This window comes from Giraffa tippelskirchi, chromosome 6 (genome assembly GCF_054371585.1).
Source record: "Giraffa tippelskirchi isolate mGirTip1 chromosome 6, T2T-mGirTip1v1.2.pri, whole genome shotgun sequence".
Taxonomy (NCBI): domain Eukaryota; kingdom Metazoa; phylum Chordata; class Mammalia; order Artiodactyla; family Giraffidae; genus Giraffa; species Giraffa tippelskirchi.
In genome coordinates, this window is record NC_137280.1 from 6467055 (window position 1) to 6494746 (window position 27692).

The 27692-nt window shown below is 36.0% G+C and overlaps 1 pseudogene across 1 annotated transcript; it reads right to left on the minus strand.

Moving 5' to 3' along the window:
• Nucleotides 1–339: 339 nt before the first annotated feature.
• LOC145509426 (nucleolar RNA helicase 2-like) lies at nt 340–27692 on the minus strand (annotated as a pseudogene). Its single transcript, XR_014056078.1, has 7 exons — nt 27230–27692; nt 13076–15186; nt 12356–12546; nt 3162–4237; nt 1468–1873; nt 611–1304; nt 340–411 (listed from the first exon to the last, which is right to left on the minus strand). The product of XR_014056078.1 is annotated as a nucleolar RNA helicase 2-like (transcript).

The following is a 27692-nucleotide window of genomic DNA, read 5'->3' on the forward strand; positions in this document are numbered from 1 at the left end:
ATTCTAAGTATAAAGACAGGTCAGTTTAAAAAGTATCAGCAGATACTTGCTTGACTTAATCTTATAATCTATAGACAATACATTGGAATATGTAATAAATCCATACATACACCTTTTCCAAAGGAATACCCGAGACAGAAGTAGCAATGAAGTTATAAATGACAATCATCAATCAGATGAAATAATTTAGATGAAGCTTCTCTCTCTTGAAGAGATGGAGACTGGGTAAATGGTCAGGATGGAAATACAATGTGCTTTTCACTTTGCATGAAAAATAATGTTCAGTTCTATGTTGCTGAACATAGTTCTGTTTTTGCCAAATAAATCCTCTACTTCAAATTACTGTCCAAATGCTTTATTAAAACTCTGCCTCTGGCCTTTGTTTCGGAATCTGTTACTTTTGTTGCTTCCCTATCAGCTCAGATGGTAAAGCATCTTCCCGCAATGCAGGAGACCTGGATTCAGTCCCTGCGTCAGAATGGTCCCCTGGAGAAGGAAATGGCAACCCACTCCAGTATTCTTGCCTGGAGAATTCCATGCACAGAGAAGCCTGATGGGCTACAGTCCATGGGGTCGTAAAGAGTCGAACACGACTGAGCGCCTAACACACTCTTTTGTTGCCAGCTCCTGATTGCTGTCCTCTGAAGCTTCTACTTCTTTCCCACTGTCCGCTAACACCTCGGTTGCCCTTGGAAGTTGCGATATCCTTCCCCTGGTCCTTCTCGCTTCGACTGCTCCGTAGCCACAGAAAACTGCCAGCGGCGTGAATTATGCCGCTCTGCCCGTACTTCTGTTACTGATGCAGTAGGGATGTCAAAGCAAACACCCTGCTTTCCTTTGAGAACGACCATTCCCTTCACTTTGGAATCAATATCCTCACCCAGTAGCTCTGTAAGTTCTTTTCAAGCATAACTAACGTCTGGCATTTCAATCGAGAACTGCAGATCAGGGTCACAAATCCTGCATTTGAGTTGATCAAGGAGCGCTGGTCTACCAACGTGGCACCGGAGAAGTGGGCCAGGGCTGCTGCCGGGGCTTCCAGGGCTCCCTTCTCCTCAATCAGCTTCTCGACTGACTGCTCGAAGTGACCAAGCGCAGTGGGAAGCACACAGTCCAACAGCCTGACGGCATCTTTGCTAGAAGCTTTTATTATCCCTGTTGCAGAACGAACTCCTGTTCGCTTAAATGTAATTCCCACTTTTTGCTCCACTTGGGCTAACTGGTATTCTTTGTCTTGAGAAAAGCAGATGCAAATCCCGGTCCTTCCAACTCTACCTGTTCGCCCAGAACTTTGAACACAGGGACTCCACATCCTTTGGCAGAGAATTTTGAACAACCAGATGAACCTCAGGGATGTCTGACCCATGTGCAGCAACATCGGTTGCAACCCAAAGTGCAAAATCACCGTTTCTAAAACCTTTCAGGGTTATTTCCCTTTGCTCCTGTGGAATGTCTCCATGTAATGACTGGGCATCATGCCTTATGGCCATATTCTGTGACAACTGCTGGGCTTCTTTCTTCATTTCACAAAATATGATAGTGCGCCCTTGAAAACCACTGTCTCCAATAACTGCTGCCTTCTGAGTCCAGTGGCACTAGATAGACAGATGCTCTACAGTTATTGCTATTTTCTGTATCTTTTTACCAATCATGTCCATTTGCTCACATGTAGATTTCATGTATTTCTTAGCAACATTACACACCCAATGGGGGCAAGTTGCAGAAAAAAGTAATGTTTTGGGATTGTCTTCTGAATCATTCTTGCATGCCATGGATAAAATCTCTTCCACTTGATCAGCAAAGCCCTTGTCCAACATCTGGTCAACTCATCCAGGACAACATGCTTAAGTTTGGTGAGATCTAGCTTGCCATTCTGCAGGTGGTCTTTTTTCAAAGTTTGTTTATTTTTTAATTGAAGGATAATTGCTTTGCAGGATTTTGTTGCTTTCTTTCAAACATCAACAAGAATCAGCCATTGGTATACATGTATCCCCTTCCTCTTGAACCTCCCTCCCATCTCCCTCTCCATCCCACCCCTCTAGGTTGATGCAGAGCCCCTGTATGAGTTTCCTGAGACATATAGCAAATCCCCATTGGCTATCTATTTTACATAAGGTAATGTAAGTTTCTGTGTTACTCTCTCCAAACATCTCTCCTCTCCTCTTATCTCCCCATGTCCATAAGTCTGTTCTCTATGTCTGTTTGTCTGTTTCTCCATTGGTGCCCTGCAAATAAATTCATCAATACCATCTTTCTAGATTCCATATATATGCGTTAGTGTATGATATTTATCTTTCTCTTTCTGACTTACTTCATTTTGTATAATAGGCTATAGATTCATCCACCTCATTAGAACTGACTCAAATGTGTTCTTTTTTTAATGCTAAGTAATATTTCATTGTGTGTATATACAATTTCTCTATCCATTCATCTGTCAATGGACATCTAGGTTGCTTCTATATTCTAGCTGTTGTAAATAGTGCTGAATAAGACCAGAAACTATAAAACTCTTAGAGGAAAACATAGGCAGAACACTCGATGACATAAATCAAAGCAAGATCCTCTATGACCCACCTCCTAGAGTAATGGAAGTAAAAACAAAAGTAAACAAATGGGACCTAATTAAGCTTAAACACTTGTGCACAGCAAAGGAAACTATAAACAGGGTAAAAAGACAACCCTCAGAAGGGGAGAAAATAATAGCAAATGAAAAAAACTGACAAAGGATTAATTTCCAAAATATAGAAGCAGTTCATACAACTCAATACTAGAAAAACAAACAACCCAATGAAAAAGTGGGAGAAAGACCTAAACAGACATTTCTCCAAAGAAGACATGCAGATGGCTAACAAACACTTGAAAAGATGCTCAACATCGCTCATTATTAGAGAAATGAAAATCAAAACTACAGTGAGATATCACCTCACACCAGTCAGAACGACCATCATCAAAAAGTCTACAAACAATAAATGCTGGAGAGAGTACGGAGGAAAGAGAACCCTCTTTCACTGTTGCTGGGAATATAAATTGATATCACCACTATGGAAGACAGTATGGAGATTCCTTAAAAAAAAAAAAAGGCTGGGAATAAAACTACCACATGACCCAGCAGTCCCACTCCTACGTCTACACCCTGAGGAAACCAAAGCTGAAAAAGACACATGCAGGTGATCTTTGATACGACCTGGTGTCCCAGCCGGGATATCAACCCCATTCCTCATGCGTTCAATTTGCCCTCCGTAGGATGTTCCACCATAAAAACAAGCCGTTGCCAGCTTTTTTGTGATGTCGCTGAAGTCTCTGCTTACTTGACTTGCCCACTCCCTGTGGGTGCAGGAACCAGTACCTGAGGGGCACAGCCTCTCTTCTGGGCTTGCAGTTCTTCCTGAAGTTTCTCAACCAAAGGGACATCAAGGGAGAATGTCTTTCCAGTTCCTGTCCGTGCCTGTGAAATAAATTCCTTTCCACCATAGACATGGTGAAACGTCTTTGCTTGTATGGGAAACAGGAAGGTCTTTGAGGCGTTTAATAGTTTCTTCAGATACGGGAAAATTAGAGAAAGCTCTTTCTTGTTGCTCCACAGTCATTTCCTGCTCTAACTCACTGTTTTCTTCAGTGGCAGCTTCCTTGGATTTGGAGTCAGGTCCAGAATCACGGAACTCATTCTTGAAGTTGGGGCTTTTCTCTCCAATTTCTACATTTATTTCTTCTCTTTCTTCATCATTTTGGGCTTAGGTGCACCAACTTTTCCTCAGAAGGCTCTTCATTTTTTATAACTTTTCTGGTTTTAGGAGAAGCAATTGTCTTTTCACGGGACTCCTTCGTGTTTTTCGAACTTTTTCTAGGAGACATAACATCATCTGGAGATGGCTCCTCTTTCTTTTTGGCCTTTTTGGATTTAGGAGAATTCATGTCAACCTCAGAAGGCCCTGCTTTCTTTTTAGCCTTTTTAACTTTGGGGGAAATCATTTCTTCCTTTTCATCTGCTGCCTCTTCAGTCTTACAAGATTTTGGCTTCTCTTTTTTACCTTTCCTCTTATTTAGCTTTTGCAGCATCTCCACTTTTACCACGGCTGTGTCTGACTCCAAATCCACATCCCTAAAAAGTTTCCCTGGCATCACTCAGCACAAGTGTAGGCCAAGCAGTCTTGTCTATATTGCATGATGAGGAAGAAACGTGACCATTTTTGAGTAAAAGAAGAAGAAAGCCAAGCCCATGACAATCCTGGACTTGATCCTAGAACAGAAAAGGGATGTGAATGAGACAGAGACAAAATTTGAATGAGAGTGAATTCTCACACTGTTGCGAAGGTTCTAGGCCCCACATCAGACTTCCCAACCTGATCATCTGCTCCCACAAAGGGACTGGGAGTCCCCAGAGAATCTGACTTCAAAGGACAGTGGGATTGATTACAGAACTTCCACAGGACTAGGGGAAACAGAGACTCTTGGAAGGCACAAACAAAACTGTGTGTGCACCAGGACCCGGGGCAAAGGAGCAGTGACCCTGCAGGAGACAGAGTCAGACCTGCCTGTGAGTGTTGGAGGGTCTCCTGCAGAGGAGTGGGTCAGCAGTGGCCTGCTGCAGGGACAGGGGCACTGGCAGAAACAGTCTTGGGAGGTGAGGTTTGGCATGAGTCCTTTCGGAGCTCACTTTTAGCCAACTGCATCTATAATAGCTTCAAAAAGATTAAAATTTAGCAAAGATTTGTGTATTAAAAACTATAAAACCTTGATGAAAAAATTTAAGAAGACAAAAATAAATGGAAAGATATTTCTTGCTCATAGACTGAATAATTAATATTGCAAAAATTTCCATACTATTCAAAGCAGTCTATACATTCAATGAATTTCCTATAAAATTCCAAAGGCACTTTTCACTTGAATAGAAAAAATAATCCTAAAATTTACATGGAATCAAAAAAAGCTCTGAACATGTAAAGGGATCTTGAGCAAGAACAAAGCAGGAAGCACCATACTTGCAGATTTCAAATTATGTTACAAAACTAACAAAAAAAGTATATTTCATAAAAACAGGCACATAAGTCAATGGGACAAAACAGAAGACCTAGACAGAAGCCCACACATCTGTGGTCAACTAATCTTCTACAAGGGTCTCAAAAATACAGTACAATGAGAGGAAAGGATAATCTCTTTAATAGATTGTTGGGAAAATTTGATATCCACATGCAGAAGAATGAAATTGGATACACAAAACCAACCAAAATCAGATTAAAACCTAATCTAACATCTGAAACCACAAAATTCCTGGTGGGGGGGGTGTGGGGAAATATGAGGAAAGGGCTCCATGACACCGTTCTTGGCAATGACTTTTTGGATGTGACACACAAAGGCACATGCAACAAAAGTAAAAAATAACAAACGGGATTAAAGAAAAAAACTAAAAATCTTTTGCATGACAAAGGCAGCAATCAGCAAAACAATAAAACAATGTACAGAATGGGAGAAAATATCTGTAAACCACATGTCTAATAACTGATCTTATCCAAAATATATAAGGGACTCCAATAATTCAACAGCAAATAAACAAATAATCCAATTTAAAAAATGGAAAGAGGCCCTGAATAGATATTTCTCAAAAGAAGAGGTTAACAGTTACATTAAAATGTGCTTAATATCATTAATCATCAGGAAAATGCAAATCAAATCCACAGGACCTATTGCTTCATAACTATAAGAATGATTATTATCAAACAAACAAAAGATAACAAGTGTCTGGCAATCACGTGTTGAAATATAAGGAGCCCTGGTACACTGTTGGTGGGAATGTAACTGGTACAGGCTTTATGAAAAACATATGGAGATTTTCCAAAATACTGAAAAACAGAACTACCATGTGATCCATCAAGCCCACTTCTGGGCATTTATCCAAAGAAACTGAAATCAGGATACCTGTACTATCATATTCATTCCAGGACTATTCACAATTGCCAACATATGGAAACAATCTAATATTCATCAGTGAATAAATGGATAAAGAAAATGTTATATATATATAACACACACACAGACATACACACAATGGAATATTACTCAGCCTTAAAAAACAGAAAATTCTGTGACTTGTGACAACTTGGATGGAACTGGAGGGCATATGCTAAGTGAAATAAGACACAGAAAAATAAAAACTGTATCATGTCACCTATGTACAGAACCTAAAAAAGTCAAACTTCTGGAAGAAGAGAGTAGAAGGGTGGTTACCAGGGGCTGATAAGAGGAGGAAATGAAGAGATAATGGTTAAATGGCACAAATTTTCAGTTATGCCAGATAAATAAATTCCAAAAATCTATTCTGCAGCATACTACTTATAGCTAATGATACTTTATTATAGATTTAAAATTTGCTAAGCCTGTAGATATTAAGTTTAGACACTAAAAATTCCTTAATGGGGAAAGAACTTGAAAAAAATTCATGTATATGTATAACTGAATCACTTTGCTGTACACCTAAAACTAACAAAACATTTTATTCATAAATCAACTATAGTCCAATATAAAATAACATTTTTTTTTTTTAAATAACATTTTTTAAAAATGCAAGTATTTAGTAATAAAGTTGACCAAGGAGGAGAAAGACTTATATGCTGAGAACTATAAAACACTAGTAAAGAAAACTGAAGCTGATTCAAAGAAATTAAAAGATATCCCATGTTCTTGGATTATAAAATTAATATTGTTATAATAGCAATACTACCCAAAGCAATATACAGATTTCATGTGATCTATCATATTACCCAAGACATTTTTCACAAAATTAGTACAGATAATCCTAAAATGTATATGGAACCATAAAAGCCTAGAATTGCCAAAACAACCCTAAAGAAAACAGAAAAAAAATTGATATATAACCACCCCAGACTTCAGACAATACTGCAAAGCTACAGTAATCAAAACATCATGGCTTTGGCATAAAGACAGACATCTGGATCAGTGAGACATCTCAATCAATGGAACAGAAAACAGAAGCTAGAAATAAACCCGTAAGCCTACAGTCAATTAATCTTTGACAAAAGAGGCAAGAATACATTAAAACAGTAGAAGAAAAGCAGTCTCTTCAGTAAGTGGTGCTGAATCAATGAAGTTAGAACACATGCTCATGCCATACACAGAAATAAACTCAAAATGGCTTAAATTTTTTTAAAAAGATATGACACCATAAAACTTCTATAAGGGAGCATAAGAAAAACATTTGTTGACATAAATCATGCCAATGTTTTCTTAGGTGAGACTCCCAAGGTAATAGAAATAAAAGCAAAAATAGACAAGTGGGACTTATTCAAACTTAAAAGCTTTTTCACAGCAAAGAAAACCAAAAACAAAATAAAATGACCCCTTATAGATTAGGAAGAAGTATCTGTAAGCAATACAACTGACTAAGGACTTAATTTCCAAAATATGCTAACAGCTCATGCTGCTCTGATATCAGAAAAACACTCAATCCAATCAAAACATGGGCAGACCTAAATAGACATATTTTCCAGAGAAGACAGAGAGATGGCATATGAAAAGATGCTCAACATTGCTAGTTATTAGAAAAGTGCAAATCAAAACCACAATGGAGTACTGTCTCACACTAGTTAGGATGGCCATCATTAAAAATTCCACAAATAGCAAATACTGGAGAGGCTGTGGAGAAAAGGGAACCCTCCAATATTGTTGGTAGGGATGTAAATTGGTACAGCCACTGTGGAAAACCATATGAATGTTCCTTATAAAACTTTTAACAGAGTTGCCATGTGATCTAACAATCTCACTCTTGGACATATATCTGGAGGAAGCTATAATTCAAAAAAATACATGCACCCTAATGATCATAGTAGCACTATTTACAATAGCAAAGGTATGGAAGCAACCTATATGTCTATCGGCAGATGGATGTACAAAGATGTGGTACATGTACGAGATGGAATACTACTCAGACGTAAAAAATAATGAAATACTGACATGGGTGAACCTAAGTGAAGTAAGTCAGACAAAGACATCTACTATATGGCATCATTTATATGTGGAAACTAAAACATGACACAAATAAACTTATTTACAAAACAAAAACGGAGTCACAGACATGAAAAATAAACATGGCTACCAAAATGGAAATGGGGTGGAAAAGGAATAAATTATGAGTCTGAGATTAGCAAATACAAACTACTATATATAAAATAAACAACAAAGTCCAACTGTATAGCTCAAAGAACTATGATCAGTATTCTGCTAACCATAGTGAAAAATAATATGTATACATATGGATAGCTGAATCACTGTGCTCTACACCAGAAACTAATGCATGCAACATTGTTAACCAAATATATTGCAATTAAAAAAAATATTTCATTAGAGTCAAACAACTGTGGCATTTTATCCTGTATTTGTAACTTAAATGCTTTTAAAATGTTTATTGAAAATCTCTCAGTTGAGTTCAGTTCAGTTCAATCCCTCAGTCATGTCCATCTCTGCAATCCCATGGACCACAGCACACCAGGCCTCCCTGTCCATAACCACCTCCCAGAGCTTCCTCAAACTCAGGTCCATTGAGTTGGCAATGCCATCCAACCATCTCATCCTCTGTCATCCCCTTCTCCTGCCTCCTTCAATCTTTCCCAGGATCAGGATCTTTACTAAGAGTTAAAGAATACATTTATTTTTTTGTACTTAATTCCTTCACTTCTTTATTTCAATGTGATTAATGTTTCATAAAAGTCACCCATATAAATTGCATAGTTCAGGATTTTTAATGTTTGCAAATTGTACTGCAGCCATCACTACTTCATAATTTTAGAACATTTTCATCACCATAAAATGATGGGTGGTTGTTCCTCATTCTCATCCACATGTCAGTTCCAAGCACCCATTATCTACTTTCTCTTAAGGTTTGTCTATTCTGGATATTTTATATAGATAAAATCATAAAATATGTGATGTTTTATGAATAGCTTATCATAATGCTTCACTTAGCATTATGTTTTTAAGGACCGTCCATGTTGTAGCATGTTTTGAAATTTCATTTCCTTTCATGATAAAATAATACTCCATTGTATGGATATACCATATTTTATTTATCCAGTCATCAGTTGGTGGATATTTGGATTACCTCTTGGTGTTATTAATAATTTTGCTATGAACATTGTTCAAGCTTTTGTATAGAGATATATCGTTTTTTCTCTTGGCTATATTACGGCCAACCTAGATAGCATATTTAAAAGCAGAGACATTACTTTGCCAACAAAAGTCCGTCTAGTCAAGGCTATGGTTTTTCCAGTGGTCATGTATGGATATGAGAGTTGGACGGTGAAGAAAGCTGAGTGCCGCAGACTTGATGCTTTTGAACTGTGGTGTTGGAGAAGACTCTTGAGAGTCCCTTGGACTGCAAGGAGATCCAATCAATCCATCCTAAGAGAGATCAATCCTGGGTGTTCATTGGAAGGACTGATGCTGAAGCTGAAACTCCAATACTTTGGCCACCTCGTGCGAAGAGTTGACTCATTGGAAAAGACCCTAATGCTGGGTAGGATTGGGGGCAGGAGGAGAAGGGGACGACAGAGGATGAGATGGTTGAATGGCATCACTGACTCGATGGACATGGGTTTGGGTGGACTCCGGGAGTTGGTGATGGACAGGGAGGCCTGGCGTGCTGCAGTTCATGGGGTCGCAGAGAGTCGGACACGACTGAGCGACTGAACTGAACTGAACTGGTATATACCTAAGGATGAGATTTCTGGTCCTATGGTAATTCTGCTTAACGTTTTGAGGAATTTCGACTATATTTGCCAAAGAAACATAATTTTACATTCCACCACCAAGGTCAGAGCTTTCCTCAGCTCCACCTAAATGTATTACTTTTTATTATCATGGCCATTCTAATAGGTTATGTAGTGATATCTTATTGTGGTTTTGATTTGCATTTTGCTATTAACTAATTATGCTGAATATATTTTTATACTCTTATTGTCCATTTTTATCAGCTTGGAAGAAATGTTTGTTCTTCACCCATTTTTAATTGAGCTATTTATCTTTTCTTATTGTGTTGCATATATCCTTTATATAATCTGGATACAAGCTCACTGTTACATATTTTTAGCATTTAAACATCATTCTTCTCTAAAGAGATGTTAAAGCGCTAACACTCAGCACCTCAGAATAGGGTCTTATTTGTAAATAGCATTGTTGAATACATAATTGATTAAATTGATATGATATCATACTGGAATAGAGAAGGTCTTTAAACCAAAATGACTGATATTCATATAAGATGATCATCATTTCAGAAGCTGAAACAAATACTTAAAAATGTATAAGTGACTATGAAATTGTGTAATGGGTAGAGGCCGGAAGAGTTTTGAGACATATAATATAAAATCTAGACTGTCTTGAAGACTGTTTGTATAAATATTGATAATAGAGGTAATTCTTGTAAAAGCTTAGAAAGAAAAAGAACTTTAGAGAAAACTTCTATCATCTTAGAAAATAGATATGTTAAGACATACTTGTCTGGTTTTGTGTGCATATGTGCCTACAGGTTTATTATTAATTGTCCTGTATCTCCCTGATACTGAGGTATAAAATATATCAAATTATCATTCTAAAGTCAAAAATAAAAGTTAAATTCTCAATTACACCTGCACCTAACAATTTCAGATAAGACATGTACTTAGTTAGGTTGAACGTGTTTAGACCTTACAGCTTAGAATCTACATGTACACATACTTACAGTCACACACTTACAAACACACATATACACACACAGTTGTTCATAGGGCCTAAAAAACTCTTCATATGTGATTAGGAATCATAAAAGAATACTCATGATAACATTTGTAAGTGAAAAAATATTTAAACAAATGGATACGTGAGACAACAGCATCTTATAAAGCAATAAATATGTTTGAATTAGAGCTATATGTGAATTAGAGCTATATGTGACTATGTAAGTGTTCTCCAAATTTAAGTGAGAAATAAAGCAAATTATAGATGAAAACACACTGTATGACACAATATAAGGTGCAAGCACATGAAAAGCTGGCCTATGGATCATTTATAAATATGATCATATGTAGTAAAAGTATAAAGAAATTCAAGTTCAGTAGAGTGAGGTAGAGGAAAGCAAAAGTTAAGAGTTAAAGAGAAGTGCAGAGAGGGGATTTAATTTTCTGACTGGTTCCCAAGTGCTTATCAAATTAATATCAGTGTTGGATGTGGCCAGTTTCCACAAAAATCTAATCTTTTCCTTCACAGAGTAAAATTTCAGCCAGGGTTATATGGAGACTACATCTGCCAAATTCCAAGAGTAAGCTGTAGCTATATGACTAAAGTCAATAGTCAATAAAATGATTTCCAGGTCAAACCATTAACAGAGAAGGTATGCACTATCCATGATCCACATCTCCTTTCTTTTACAATGGCTTCAACCAACACATGCCATTGGTCCAGCTTCAAACATGGTGGAGACAAAAACAGGAATTTTAGGACCTTCTGAGTGGATCTAAGTAGAACTATCTGCCAATTTGCAACAGCTCCTTTGTAATAGTAATAGTAATAATAGTAATAGTAATAGAAGAGGGATACCCAAACTTCTATCATTTATATCAGTTGTTTGAGTGTCTATACAACATTTCTTTATGTTTCACTCTGACTAAAATAATGTCTATATATTTTCTAAGTCTAAACTATTCTATAATATGAAATGACAAAAGTGTAGCACATGGGGTATTCTATTATTTCTAATTTTCTTGTAATTTACTATATTTAAAAATGGCCTTAAGAATCAAAATTTATCAAAGGAACACATAAGAAAATATTATGTTTGTAATATGTACATAATTTTTATATACAATTATGTAAGTGATTAAAATTTTTATTAATTAGTTGCTAAGGTAAAAAAAGCAATTAACTCTGTTAGAAAGATGAGTTCTTATTTCTAAGTCATATGCTGTTTCTCTCCTTCATTAATCTCTCAGCAATTTGATAGACAGATATAATTCAGTGAGTTAAACTGAACATGACTGCTCTTTGTTAAAGATAAATGCTAATAAAGCTTTGAAATATGTCTCCAACAAGTAAACGTACTTCCATTGGACAATGCAATTTATTCCACTTTTTACAAACAGTAAAAATAAAAATACTAGCACAGTTCTTCTGTTGTAGATGTCTTACTCTTCTAACATACTTTTTATTCCTTTCTTTCAAAAACTTCCACTTTTCCATTGTTTGGAACCCTTGTGATAGACAAGGGGACCAATCTATGCTGTAATTATGGGGGTACTTCCTAAGGCTGAGTTTAAACACAGTTGGTTTTTTTTCAGATGTGGGCAAATAATCTAATGAAAAAATTGATGTTTACCTGGAAATATTGAGAACGGATATTGCAAAATGATCCTTTTTTTTCTGTTCTTTCAGAACAACAGCTGTAAGGGATGCACTGTGCTTATTTACCCATCAGTATTCTGATAGGAAAACAGAAGCTTTCCTAGGCATTTCAAGCAGTAAAGATTCCAATACAGGTTATTAGAGGCTTACACAGCTTTTGAAGGCCTGGAAAGTAAACATGAGAGACCACTGTTAGATTTTGAGAAAATCAGAAGCACAGGATTTACAGGAAATCATTTCAGTCATTTCAGATGCTGCGGAAACAATGTGGGAGATTCCATTATAACAGGATGTTGGGAAGGTAATGGGAAAACCCACGTGTGTAAACTCTCTCTGCCCACACACCTGCCTACAAGCTGGAGAATAATGGCTTCTCCTTCTCTTAGGATTTTCAAACATCCTGAAAATGTGCTACTCGTTAGAATCTAAGAGGAAGTTCTGCTAACAAGAAGCTCCGGAAAATATAGTTCTCAAACCCCTTGCTTGTGAACTAGAGGAGGCTAAGGAAGGCAGCAAGGATGATACTGCGTCACAACAGGAAATCTGGAATGAGCCTTGTCCTGTAGACATCTGGCTTCTACATAAAGGAAAACCATCTCCAAGGAGAGGTCATTACAGTCATACAGATCTGAGATGGAATTCTAGGAATATTTTTAACCTCAAGATTCAGTCATCCCTTAGACTTCTCAATTACCTGAACCAATTCTTTTATTGCATTAAAAGATCCTTCTACTTCATTAAAGTGTTTTTGGCTTGTTTGTTTGTGTTATTTGCATTGAAATTCCATCTGTAGAAACCAAGAGGGTCTTCATTAATGCAAACAGAAGCAGAGCGATGGTGGACTGTGATCTTAATCAACCCGTCTTGTCTTTGCTTATGGGAAGATAATGCCTCACAAATGGATGGTGCCTTAGCTTGGGCTGCCAAAACAAAATCCCACGCAATAGATGGCTTAAACGATAGAAGTTTACTTTCCCATAATTCTGGAGGTTAGAAGTTTGAGATCAGGGCACCAATGGGTTTGTGTTCTTACGTGTACTCCTTTCCTGACTTGTAGACTGGTGCCAACTTGCTACGTGCTCACATGGGCATTCCTGAGGGTGTGCTCATGGAGGGCAAGAAAGACAGTAAGCTTTCTGGTATCCCTTATAAGGGCACTCATCCTATCATAGGAGCCCAGTTCATGACCCAATCTAACGTTAATTATCTCCTAAAGGCCTTGTCTGCAAATAATAACACATTGGGTCTTAGGGCTTCAAGATATGCACTTTGAGAGACTTAATGCAGTGCATGCTGTTCCATCTCTCTCCTCCCCCACCAAATACATGCCTCTCGCATTCATCCCATCCCCACAGCAAGCAAAGTCTTAACACGTTCCTGTATAAATTCATATAAAATGTCATCTAAATATTATCTAGATTCAGTCTGAATGAGATTTAAGATGCAGTTCTTCCTGAGGTAAAATTCTTCTCCAGCTGCGACCCTGTGAAATCAGAATGAATAAAAATAGGTTAAAAATGGTCAAAATCCTAAGCAGACAACTTACCAAAAGGCATTTAAGCATATGAAAGGATATTCCGCATGATTTGTTATTAGTGAGTTGGAAATTAAAACAGAAGTTATCATTATAAAGCTGAAGACAGAAACACCAAATCCTGGTAAAAGTGTGGAGTAAAAGAAACTCATTCACTGCTGACAGCAATGAAAAATGGTACAGCCACTTGTACCAAGACAGTTTGGTAGCTGTATACAAAATTAAACCCATTTTAGCATACAATCTAGCTACTACAGTCCTTGGTATTTATCCAAATGGGCTGGAAACGTCCACAAAAAGTTCTGCATGCAGGTGTTTGTAGAAGCTCTACTTATGAAATGCCAAAGCTTGGAAGCAATAAAGATGTTCTTTAGTAGGTAAATGATTTAACAAACTGTGTTAAATGCAGACACACATATTATTTGGTGATAAAAGAAAATAATTTATGAAGTTGTGAAAAGATATGGAGAAAATTTAGCTGCATATAACTAAATGAAAGAAGACCAAAAAATGGATACTGTATGATTCCAACTATATGAAGTTCTGAAAGATAATAATCATGGAGACAATGAAAGATCAGTGTTTGCCAGAGATTGGAGAGAAGGAGGGATAAACAGATTGGGAAAGTTTTAGGGCACTGAAAATATTGGCTCTCTGTATGTTTATACAATGGTAAATACATGTCATTATGCATCCCTCACAACCCACAGAATGCACAGCACTTAGAAGGAACCCAATATAAACGATGAACTTTGTGTGACAATGATGTGTCAACGTAGGCTCATTGATTGTAACAAATGTATCATTGTAGTAAGGAATATTGGTGGTGTACATTTGTGAGGATAAGGGATTCATCCTATCGTTCACTATACTTTTTGCTCAATTTTTCTGTCAACCTGAAACTGCTCTAAAAATAAAATCTATTTTTTAAAAGTTAAACACATACTTAGTGTAACACCCAAGTCCACTCCTAGTTATGTTCCTAAGATATTAAAGCACACATTCACAAAGATTGGCTTCCCAATGCTCATAACAGCAACATTCATAGACGCTAAAAATGGAAACAATCTAAATGTTCATCAACATGTTACCGGATAAACTGAATCTGATTATCCACTGAATTAAAATAATTAACCAATAAAAAGGAAGGAAATACTGATACATGCTACTTCATGAGAGAACTTCAAAAACATTATGCTAAGGAAATGAAGTTTGGTGTAAGCCATACATCGCGTGATTTCATTTCTACGAAACATCCAGAAAAGGCAAACCTAGAAAAAACAGAAAAATAGTGTTTGTTAGGGATGGATTAGGGATGGACTGCAAACAGATAAGAGGAATATTTTGGAAGTGAGGAACATATTCTAAAACTGAATTTTGATGGTTCCCCAACTCTATAAATTTATTTAAAATATTTCAATCACACACACATAAAGTGTGAACTTTATGGTGTGCAAATTTTTACTCAAAAAAACTCTTTAAAATGACAGAATTTTTTTTTTTTTTTTTTAGCAATTTCCAAGCTTGATTCTAAAATTCACAGTAAAATTCATAGGACCTAAAGTAAGAGGGAAAAAAAAAAAACTTTGAGAAAGAAGAAAGTCTGAAAACTAATACTAAATGATTTTAAGATAAAACAAATTAAAGTAACAATACAACACAATATTTTGCATCAAGATGGAGAAATAGATCAATGGAATTAAGTGTGGAGTCCAAAATATGTTCACATGTATAAAGACAAATGGGTTTTGACAAAATAAAAAGCAATTCTGTAGATAAAGAAAGCCTTTCAGTATACTATACCAAAATAATTGAATTCCATATGGAAAAGGTAAATTTTGACCAATATCTTGCACCAGATACACAAATTAACTTAAAACTGATTATATACCTAAGCTTAAAAACCTGACGGCTTTCCCAATGGCTCAGCCGGTAAAGAATCTGTCTGCAACACAGGAGACACCGGAGACATGGGTAGGGAAGAGCCCTTGGAAGAGGAAATGGCACCCACTCCAGCCTTCTTGCCTGGAGAATCCCATGGACAGAGGAGCCTGATGGGCTACAGTTCAAAGGGTCACAAAAAATCAGACATGACTGAGCACAAAAAGCACAAAAGCTAAAATAATGAAACTTTCAGAAGAAAGTATGAAAAAAGTTCATGACCTTGGATTAGGTGAAGAATTCTTAGATATGTTGAAAACAAAAACCTATACAAGACAAATAATAACCTAGATTTCATTAAAGTTAAAAACATCTTATCTTTGAAAGACACTCATAGGAGAATGAACACAACTGGGAAAAAACTTTTCAAAGCATAGATATGATAAAGAATTGTATTCAGATTAAATAGAGAACATTCAAAATCAAACAAAAATGATGACAACAAAACCTAAAAAATGACCCAACGTTTGAGCAGACACAGTGTCAAAGAATACTGGATTTCAAACAAGCACATGAAAAAGTACTCAACAACATGAGTGTAAAGGAAAGGAAAATATAAAGAAAAGAAAACTGTAAGATACTGCTATGTAACTATTACAGTGTCTAAATTTGAAACACTGACTATATCAAGTGTTGGTGAGATTGTGAAGAAAATTGAACTCTCACACACAGCTGGTACAGATTCAGAATGATATAACCACTCTGGAAAACAGTTTGTCAGGGTAACATATTAAGCATACCCCCATTATATTTCTCCTTTGTATTCTACCAAGAAGAAAGATATGTCTATACAAAGTCTTGTGCACAAATATTAATAGCAATTTTATTTGAAATAGACAAAATCTAGAATCAGCAAAATTGTTCCTCAATAGGTGCACAGATAAATTACAGCATATTTATGCAATGAAATTCTATTCGGCAATGATAAAAAGTGAGCTATTGATATACAACTTGGATGGGTGGGTATCAAAATAATTATGCTAAAGAAGTTAGATAAAAATATTATACACTGTATTATTGCACTTTTATAAAACTCTAGAACGTACAAACTACCCTGCAGTGATAGCTGATAACTGTTTTCCCATAGAGAGAGGGATTGCCAAAGAAAGTTAAAATAACTTTAGAAAATGATAGATGTTTATTATCTTAATGATATTGATAGCCCCACAGGTGTATTAAGTACATAAAGCCTATCAAATTGAGTTTTAAATCCATGCATCTATTTTATGTCAGTTACATCTCAATAAAGTGATGAAGGAACAAGCAGTACAAGATAAATTTAGAGAGGAGGTTGGGACCCTAATTAGGCAGGCTCAGCAAAGTTTGTACAAATTTTTAATTTTTAACAAGAGAGGGAAATTTTTGAAATGCTTTAAGAAGGAAGGACATATTTTAATTAGCATATATTTGTTGATGAAATTAGGAGAGCACAGAATGTGACCCAGGACAGAGCATTTTGCTTAACATGTAGAGTGATCATACTAATGGAAGACCGTTACAACCCACCAGGAGCTGCTGCTGTGAAACATGACTCACCAAAGGGTTTGGAGCTCCCAGGGAGCATTAACAGATACATTAATTAATGTAAGGAGGCTAATTATTGCCAGTGTAAGGACAGCATTGACTAACTACAGGGTTTTGACACCAATAGTATATGCATGCAAGGGTAGAGAGAACTAAAGATCGGTAAAGAATGATCAAGGTTGGAGTGTGCATAGAAGAAGCTGCCTAAATTCAAAATTTTGTTAATACCCTTCTCTCCGTGATCAGTGCAAAGAAACAGAGGAAAACAATAGAATGAGAAAGACTAGAGATCTCTTCAAGAAAATTAGAGATACCAAGGGGACATTTCATGCAAAGATGGGCTCAATAAAGGGCTGGACTCATTCCAGTAAGTCTATTTAGGCAATTTTTGTTTGATCTAAAGAGATACCTAGTATTACATCAATTTTACACTAACTAACAATCATGTTTCTTAATACTCTTGTTTATTCTTTAGTGTAAGGGACTTGCCATGGAAACACACGGCAAATTGAAATTTTTTTCTTTAAGGATATAAGAATATACGAAAAGTTAAAATTAGCAGTAAGCCAAAAGAAACAAGATACTGGAATGTAGAGATTATGAACTAGAAAAAACACAGATGAGCAAAAGTGGAATTTCAGTAATTAATGACAAGTTAAACAGATTATTAAAGGTTTTTGTACAGTTTTCAAGTATTTAGGTAAATCAGCTACATAAAGCCAAGGTCTTGACTCATCCATCAACAGAATATTTTTCCAGATTCTCTTTCCTGGCAGTTTACTCAGAATACTGTTTTTTCCCAAGTACAGGAAAAAAAAAAAAAAAGGCATGCGTCTTAATGAAAGCCATTTGTAACGTGAAAAGATCTTTACTTAAAAAGGAAGTCAAAGGTTCAATAAGGTAATTAGGAAGCTAAAAATGCTCTTTAAATACACCTTTTGAAGACTTCACTTGAAGTTCTTTGCATTCAAATTTGATCATTTATATCCTAGGCATATGGAATCGATTTCTGTCCTCAAATATATATGCAAGGCCCTACTTGCTCATCAGACCTAGGAATTTCAGGATTTGACTTACAAAATAAAAGCTAAAATGTTAATCCTATTGCCACTCCATCCACTACTGCAAAAACGTGCCTTTCCCAGTAATGAAGCTAGAAATGTTAATAATGAATTGTGTGTTTAAAAAAAAGAAATTTTCTAATTAGCAAGCAGGACCCCACCAAATACAGATAAAATTTGAATCTCCACTTAAAATAGCAGAACATCCATTATATTCTTGATGACATCTAAGAGCTGTGTTTTAGGTAGTGAAGGGGATTTTTCATTACATTAATTGTGTTTAAAAGAAATAGCATTTAAAAATTTTTGAGTTGAAAGACGTGGAATAATCAATGTAATATTTAAGGTTAAGAGCACAGTTGGAAGAATGATAACATCTAAGAGTTACTGTAAAGATACAGTAATAAAGACTGTACTTTGGGTGGAAGAACAGACAAAAAGATCGATGAAAAGTAGGGATCCCAGAAACTGACCCTTGTATATGGTTAACTGATGCTTTGCAAGGGAGCAAAGACAATTCGATGGAGTCTCTTAACAAATACAATGGAGTCTCTTAACAAATAGTGTAGAATAACTGGACATACACATGCAAAAAATATGAATCTAGACACAGACTTCATATCCTTTCACAAAAGATAACTCAAAGTGGAATACAGAACTAAAAATAAACTGCAAAACTATAAAACTCCTAAGGCATGGTGAGTTTTTTTTAGATACAACACCAAAGATGTACTCCATGAAAGAAGTAATTGGTATGCTGGACTTCATTAAAATTAAAAATATTATATTATATAATATATTATATTATATTATATATGTTATATAAAAATATAACATAATATAATTATTAAGTAAAGAATTGGAGGATCTACACTGCCAAATATTTAGATGTTGCATTGTTTTTTGCCACAAGTTTTTATTTGATACAGAATGACACAAGGTTTCAGAAAATATATTGAAAACTATTAGAATAGCTTTGTCTATTCCAAAAAAGGGAGGGTGGGGAGAAAGACATCCTGATAGTGAGGGTGGGGGTTTCCCCTGAAGGAACTGACCATTCCCACAGCTCCTTCCTAATGTGGAGAAAATGAGTGGTTTTTTCTTTTTTTATACTATAATTATAATTATGAATTATTAATATGTATATTCATATTAATAACACATAATCATAATTATTCATAATTATATTATATAATTAATTCTAATATATTAGTGTATATTATATAATTAATTATAATTATATTATTAAAAATAATATATTATATATTACATATATATTTTTAAATATTTATATTATAAATATTATATAATATAACATTGCATATTATTATATATTATATTATTATATAATATAATTATATATTTATATATAATATATATTGTTATATTATTTTAATATTATTATTATAGTATTTATATATTATATATAATATATATTTTAATATATTTTAAAATATATATTTACATATATATAATATAATATTACATATTATTATATATATTATATATAAATATACATATATATTTTTAAAATCCCTTTAACCATATTTTGATTGGACCATCTTTTGATTGGAGAATTTAGCCCATGTATATCTAAAGTATATTCAAAAGGTATTAAATTTAAAAATTTTTGAAAGGTATGTACTGTTTCCATTTTGTTGCTTGTTTTTTAATTGCTTTTAAAGTTCTTTTCTATTTCTGTCTACTTCTTTTAACCTTTCCCCTGTGGTTGGTGATTTTCCTTAACAATATGTTTTATTCTTTCTTTCTTTCTATGCATCTATTAGAGCTTTTGTTTTTTGGTTTCCATAAAGTTTATTGATATCAACCTATTATATCTACTTGTTTTAAACTGATAGTCATTTAAGTTCAACCACATTCTTGAAGTTCTACATTTTTTACTCTCCCTCCAACACATTTTCTATATTGTCACATTTTATAGCTTTATGTTTATCCCTTAACTCTTTACTGTAGTAAAAGTTGATTTTTTTTGTCTCTTTTATCTTTTAATCTTTGTACTAGCTTAACTGGTTGACCCTCCGTCTTTATTGTGCATTTACTTTAAACAGTGAACATTTTTTCTTTTACATATTTTATTATTTCTTTTTATAGTCTTATTTTTTTTTCCTTAAAGATGACACTTTAACATTTCTTGTAACGTCAGTTTAATGATGATAAGCTCTTTAAGTTTTTTCTTGTATGGGAAACCCTATGACTTCTATTCTGAATACTAATCTTGTTAGGTAGAATATACTTGTTTCCAGTTTTTTTTTTAAATTTGTTTGTTTGTTTTTTCCTTTCCTCTCAGCACTTTAAATAGATCATCCCACTCCATCTGGTTTGCAAAGTTTCTGCTGAAAAATCAGCTGATAAACTTTTGGAGTTTCCCTTGGATGTGATTTTTTGTTCTTATTTTGGGACATTTAAAACTGTCTTTTTATCTTTTAACTTTTGTCTTTTTAATTATGATATGTCTTGGTATCAGTCTCTTTGGGTTTATCTTGCTTGGAACACTTTGTGCTTCCTGGACCTGCATATATTTCCTTCAGGTTAGGAAAAATTTCAACCATTATTTCTTCAAATATATCTTTTGCCCCTTACTCTTTTCTTCATGAGATCCTTATGAGCCAAAAGTTAGCACACTTGACACTGTCTCAGAGGTCCTTTAAACTATTCTTATTTTTTTTTAATTTCATTAGTCTGATTAGATGATTTCCACTATTCTAAGTCTCTTATAAATTCTTCTGTATCATCTAATCTGCTGTTAAATTCATTGAGTCATTTCAGTTATTGTATTACTCAGCTTTGATTGGTTCTTTTTTATATTTTCTAGTTCTTTGTTGAATCTCTAATTGTGTTCCTTTATTGTTTTACTTTAGTTCAGTTAGCATTTTATGAGCATTTTTAAAAAATTCTTTATCAGGTTAATTTCTTATTTCAGTTTCTTTTTTTGGGGGGGGCGGTTATATCCTTTTTTTTTTTCTGTCATTTGGAACACATTCCTCTGTTCCCTCTTTTTGTTTGACTTTCTCTGTATCTATGAAATTAGGTGAAACAGTAACTGTTTCAGTCTAGAAGGTGTGTCTTTCTCTGAGAGCATCCCCATGCAGTATGTGTGTGCCCAGTGACTTTGACTAGGGAGCTGTACCTGAAGCAAGCATGGACCATATCTTCTCCTTAGAGGCAGTGGGACCATTGCCTGGCAGGTGGTAGGGCTGGAGCTGGAGGGACTAGATCCAAAGCTGGTGTGACCTGAGGCTTCTCCCCAGTGCAATGGAGGTCACTGCCTTGGTCAAGGCTGGGATTAATGCTGGAGAGGGTGGAGCTCTAGTCCAGAGTGCTCCTTTGTCATCACAGTGAACTGTGGCCTCTCCCTGGATCAGTGGTGGCTGCCACTTTGGTTGGGGGTGTGAGTCCAGGGCCTGAGGGGCTGGAGTCACACAGTCCAGCTTCTCCGTGGTGTGGTGGCAGTCACTGACTCGGCCAGAGACAGGACCGGAGCTAGAGGGTCTGAAGCAGGAGCCTGGTGTAAGCCTTGGGTTCTTGCTATTGCAGTGGCAGTTGCTACCCTGGCAAGGTGTAGGTCTGGAGCTGGAGAAGCTGGAGTCAGAACCTGGGGTAGGCTGGGAGCCATGGTAGAACAGTACTGGTAGAACAGCAGGAGCCCCAGACAGTTCCCAGTCTTCCGACTCTGTGCTGGGACTGGGAACCAGCAAATCCATGCCTGTGCTCTTCAAGAGGAAAGTCTCAGTGTCCTATAGCCCTTCAGTTAGCCCCACTGACTTTCAGACCAGACAAGGGGGCTCATCTTCTCAATGCTGAATCCCAGGGCTGGGGCTCCCCGTGTAGGGTTTAAACTTTATTCTCCAGAGATGATTCCTGAGCCTGTGGCATCCACTTTCTCTTCTGAGTCTCCCACTAAGTGTGTGGGTGTCAACTAAATTGCTTGTCCTACCTCCTGTCCTACCAGACTCCTGCTGGTTCTTTCTTTATATGTTTTATTGTAGATTAATTCTGCTGGTCTTCGTGTCATTCTTGGAGCAAGTTGTTCTATATGTAGTTGTAGTTTTGTTTGTGTTCATGGATGGAGGTGAGTTCAAGGTATTAGTTGTGTTAGTCACTCAGTCGTGTGTGACTCTTTGAAACCCCATGAACTGTAGACCACCAAGGAATCCTCCAGGCGATAATACTGAAGTGGGTAGCCATTCCCTTCTTCTGGGGATCTTCCCAATTTGGGTTTAGATCACAGAACTCCTGCATTGCAGGAAGATTCTTTACAGTATGAGCTACTACTCTGCTATCTTGATCCCACCTCTTGCCTAACTATAACACATTCAACAGTTAATTCTCCCTCCCTCAACTTTTTTTTTAATATACTTTATACAAGGTTAAATGAAATTCCTGAAATGCTACCTGTCATTGTGTTTTGTTCTTTTATGCTCACATCTGGCATAATATGTGATAATACCACTGTTCCAATGATAATTTTGAATCTAATCTAGTGCATAAGAAAGTAATTTTTTTGAGAACTACAAATTTACTGTGACACACACAAAGTTTTGTATTGTTGTTGAGATCCAAGGAATTAAATGATCTCAAAATAGTCACAGACTTTATGAAGTCTAATATAACATAAAATGGTGGTTGCAACATATAAACACTGTAAACCTGCTTATAATACCCAATTGCCTTTGTATATACTGAAGATAAAAACTGTGTGTACTGGTTTAAAGTGATAAGTTTTCTAACTCCAGAGGCCTTATTGTAGCTCCAGCTAATTTGTATTTGACTTTCATCATAAGATCCTAGACTTCTAGAATTATTAACAATTCTGCAAGACCACTGTGACATTGAGAAAATTTTTTTACATTATGGTTTCTGTATTCTAAGAGCCTACAGTTTTAACTAGCCCACCCCAGCACAGACAAATGAAGGAAGAGTGTGTATATATATATATATATATATATATATATATATATATATATATATATATATGCGTAAATAAGAGACTTCCCTGGTGGTTCAGACAGTAAAGTGTCTGACTACAATGCAGGAGACCGGGGTTCAAACCCTGGGTCAGGGAGATCTCCTGGAGAAGGAAATGGCAACCCACTCCAGTATTCTTGCTTGGAAAATCCCATGGATGGAGGAGCCTGGTAAGCTACAGTCTATGGGGTCGCAAAGGGTCGGACACGACTGAGCAACTTCACTTTTTTGTTTTTGTTTTTTTTCACTAATTAAGATCAGCAAAGTCATTTTTCACATCAAGTAAATTTCCCAAAATTGTGATTTTAAGAAGATATAAATAGCCAACATTTTCAATTTAATGGTAAGGCAATACAGGGAACTTTGAGTATAAGTTCATCAAGTTCAAGAGATCAGCTTGTTTTCAGCTAACTTGTCTTAAAAAACATTTCAAAGAAAGCTTTTTCATTTAATTCATCAGTGTCTCCATTCTTCTTTGTGGAAGTAAGATTTTGTACTTAAAAATTCATTTTTTCACTTGATCTATCCCAGAAACCATATTACCTAAGAAAATTGGAAAAAAAAAAAAAAGACAAAGAAGGGAATATGGAAAGATCTCTGGAACATTCCTTTTCAGGACAACTGCTGTTACATGTAAGGAGTTTGTCATTCATTGTTAAAAAGAGGATCCAGCTGTTAAGACTGAGTGTTATCCAAAGACATGAAGACTATACTCCAAAGAACAAACAAATCTACCTGAAAGGATTATAACAGAGTAGAAGAAGAGCATAAAAATTTATTAGTTGGGCAAGTAGCTAAAAGAACACTCTAGCACACCGAACTACAAGTTACATATGCTCTGAAGATGATAGTAAAGCTTGTACTGAAACTGATAGTTACAAGGTGTTTAAAAGCTGTCATTCTTACAAGATTTCCTTTTATTATAAGCCATATTTTTATGACTCTGAAAATGGCAACAAAATAATGACCTAATAGAATTTTAGAGTTCTTCCATGAAACACTTTGACACACCCTTCATGGGCTAAATTTCTCCATAATAAAACCAATGGGAAATGAGTTGGTGGGGATGAGAGCTTCCCAGACTTTAATCTGTTTCTGATTTTTTTAACAACTCATTTTGGAGAAAACTAGCACATCATTTTAGAATGGGTGAAAAATGGAACAGATTATAATTCCATTATTATAGAAATAGTCTAAAAATAATCTGCTTCATTATACTGCTTTCTATTGAGTACACAATATAATCGTTATCAGCCTTTCAAAGAGAGAAATACTGTTCATAATGCTAGACAACAACTTGAAGAACATCACATCATACATGATTTACTACTGAAAATCGTGGGAATAAGCTTGGTTTCTGGTATTTATTAAAATACTATTTCTATTTAAAATTAGTTGATTCCAGGTTTCCTTGTTTTTCTACAAATTTTGATATTTTATTCATTTCTACATATTTTCTTCTGCTTTAGGATATTTAAGATGGTACATACATCCATATTTTAAAAACAATGCTTATTGAGCTTTTAAAATTAGAAGTTATTGCATGTACATTTTAGAAACTCTGGAAAACACAAAAATTAAAAGTATAAAAGTTTTAAAAATAAATAGAATCCTTTCTTCCACTACAGAGAGATAAATACCATGATGGTTAATCTTATGTGTCAACTTGGCTATGCTCTGGTGCCAAGTTGTTTGGCTAAACATTATTCTAGATGTTGCTATGAAACTATTTTACATTTAAAATAACTGCCTTTAAGAAAAGGGCATTTTCCATAATGTGTATGTGACTCATCCAAAGAGTTGAAGCCCTTAAGAGAAAAAACAGGTTTTTCAGAGAAAAAAGGTTCTGCCTCAAAATTGTAATGTAGAAATCCTATCTAATTTCCCAGATTGCTGGCTTCACCTCTGGATTTCAGACTCGAGAGTGTGACTTGACTTTTTGTCTGTTCTGTGGATTTTGGACCTACCAGTCACCACAATTACAGGAATCAATACCTCAGAATAAATCTTTCTCTTTTTCTCTACCTACCTATCTATCCTTTCTATATGTATATGCAAAGTGTTGTATAATATACATATAGTGTTCTCTCTATATATATGTTTTCTATATATATGTTATATATATATGCAAAGTGAGAAATAAGGAATTAAATGCTCTCAAAATCTTCACAGAATTTATGAAATATGTATGTGTATATATGTGAAAGAGAGTCACTGCTCCTAGTTATCTATTTTGTATGGAAAGAGGAGTATCCTGGGGTAAGAATAAATACAGATTCATTAGCCCTGGAAAAGGGCTTTGTTGGTGAGTCAGATACCTAGAGGAAAAATTGGTGGAAGAAATAGCTGCAAATGTATCTATCTGAGGGAGAACCAAGTACAAGGGCCTTAGGATCATATGTTAATGCCCACGAGAGTGCACCCACTAGCTTAATGTTGCTAAAGGACGTTAAACCACTGCATAGACAAAATGACCCAACCACCTGAACTCAACATGACGTTGCTGTCAACTTCTCCCGTACTGTCCTAATGCGGTTATGTAACCATGCTGGCTGTGATGAAGGCAAAGTGTGGAGTCAATATCCATAAAGCCAAGATAAGTCCTACAACTGCATCTAATGTGCTCATCACAGAGACAAAAGCTGAAACCCAACTAGAGTATCAACGCTCAAGGCAAGTACCAGATCACTGGTGGTAAACTGACTTCCATCCAATCCGCTCTATCCTGGAAGGAGAAAGGATTTACCTCAGTGCATGTACTATCTGCCTTTCCTGTGTCCAGGGCCTCAGCTAGCCCCAATATACAAAAGTTTAAAGCATTAGAGCCACCTCCACATTTCAGAGACTATCACCTAGAACAAAGAGACCCACTGCAATAGCAAAAATTGAACTGAACAAAGTTAAAGAGTCAAGAAAGACTTCATCAAGGATATTACAATGAGGAGAGAAGCCAAAGCTTGGCCTTAATTCTCTGTCAAAACAGAAGACAGGAGGGATTTTTAAGTGCTGGGATGAGTTAGTGGAAAAGCATTGGAGGGTATTAATGGGGTTGGGCATTTAGATGGATCAATGGGAGGTGTTGAACACACTGAGTTATTCCTGAATTCACAAAAGATTTTCTCTGATTAGTCATCTGTGTTTGTTAACTGGCATGCATATAAGTTAGGATTCTACCTTCCCACAGAATCTGGGAGATGGGGGTCCCATACGCTTCAAAGGAATGACTCTGAGTATTTGAAAATGACTTTCTGGGGCTGTAAAATTGGTAAGAGGCTGTCAAAAAAATATACATGTCAAAGGGACAGATTATAAATTTTCTAAGGTAAATTCTCTAAGAAAAGGGAAATTAGGATCTGGAAGTGAAGTGAAGTGAAAGTCGCTCAGTCATGTCCAACTCTTTGAGACCCCATGTAGCCCACCAGGCTCCTCTGTCCATGGAATTCTCCACGCCAGAATATTGGAGTGGACAGCCCATTCCCTTCCCCAGGGGATCTTCCCAATCCAGGGATCGAACCCAGGTCTCCCACATTGCAGGCAGATCCTTTACCATCGAGCCACTAGGGGTTGAAGTCTATCTAAAATTTAGTCAAGCTGAGAGGAATATTAAGGCTCTCTTCAACACCAATTTATGGCAAAGGAGATGAAGCAGTGGGCATTTGAACAAGGTATATAGTGATTCTATCAAATAAACTGACAGCGGGCTACATCAATGGAATAACCTTTTGATAAAACCCTTAAAGTACAGACTTAAAAATAAGATCCTTCAGGAATAGGGGAGCATCTTCTAGGATGACATACATACCTTAAATCAATAAACGTCATACGGTGCTGCGTCCCAAATTAGAGTGTATAGGCTCAGGAACCAAGGATTAGAAGGATTAGAAGTAGGAACAGCCCAGATTACCATCATCCCAGAATTTGTCCCTGGAAATTTAATCCTGTGGGTGCAGAAACCATAGTTCTCAGGAAACACAGCTACAATGGAGCACAGAGTTGTTCCCATTGAGTGTTAAGCTACAGTTGCTGTTCTATCATTTCTGGCTTCTCCTGTGAGGAGCCCCGTAGGCTCATACTGGCTTCTGGAGTCAATTGTGTGCCTTCCTTCTCAACATGCAGTTTTGCATTAGTAGCTTGAAATTAGGCAAGGTGGAAATTGCAAGCATTAAAAATCTAGCCTTCACAATCCTGCTCCCAAAGTTGGCTCGACATTTCCCAGCACACCACCGACGGCAGGGAAGGAAAGGAGTCTCCATCCTCCTGGGAGT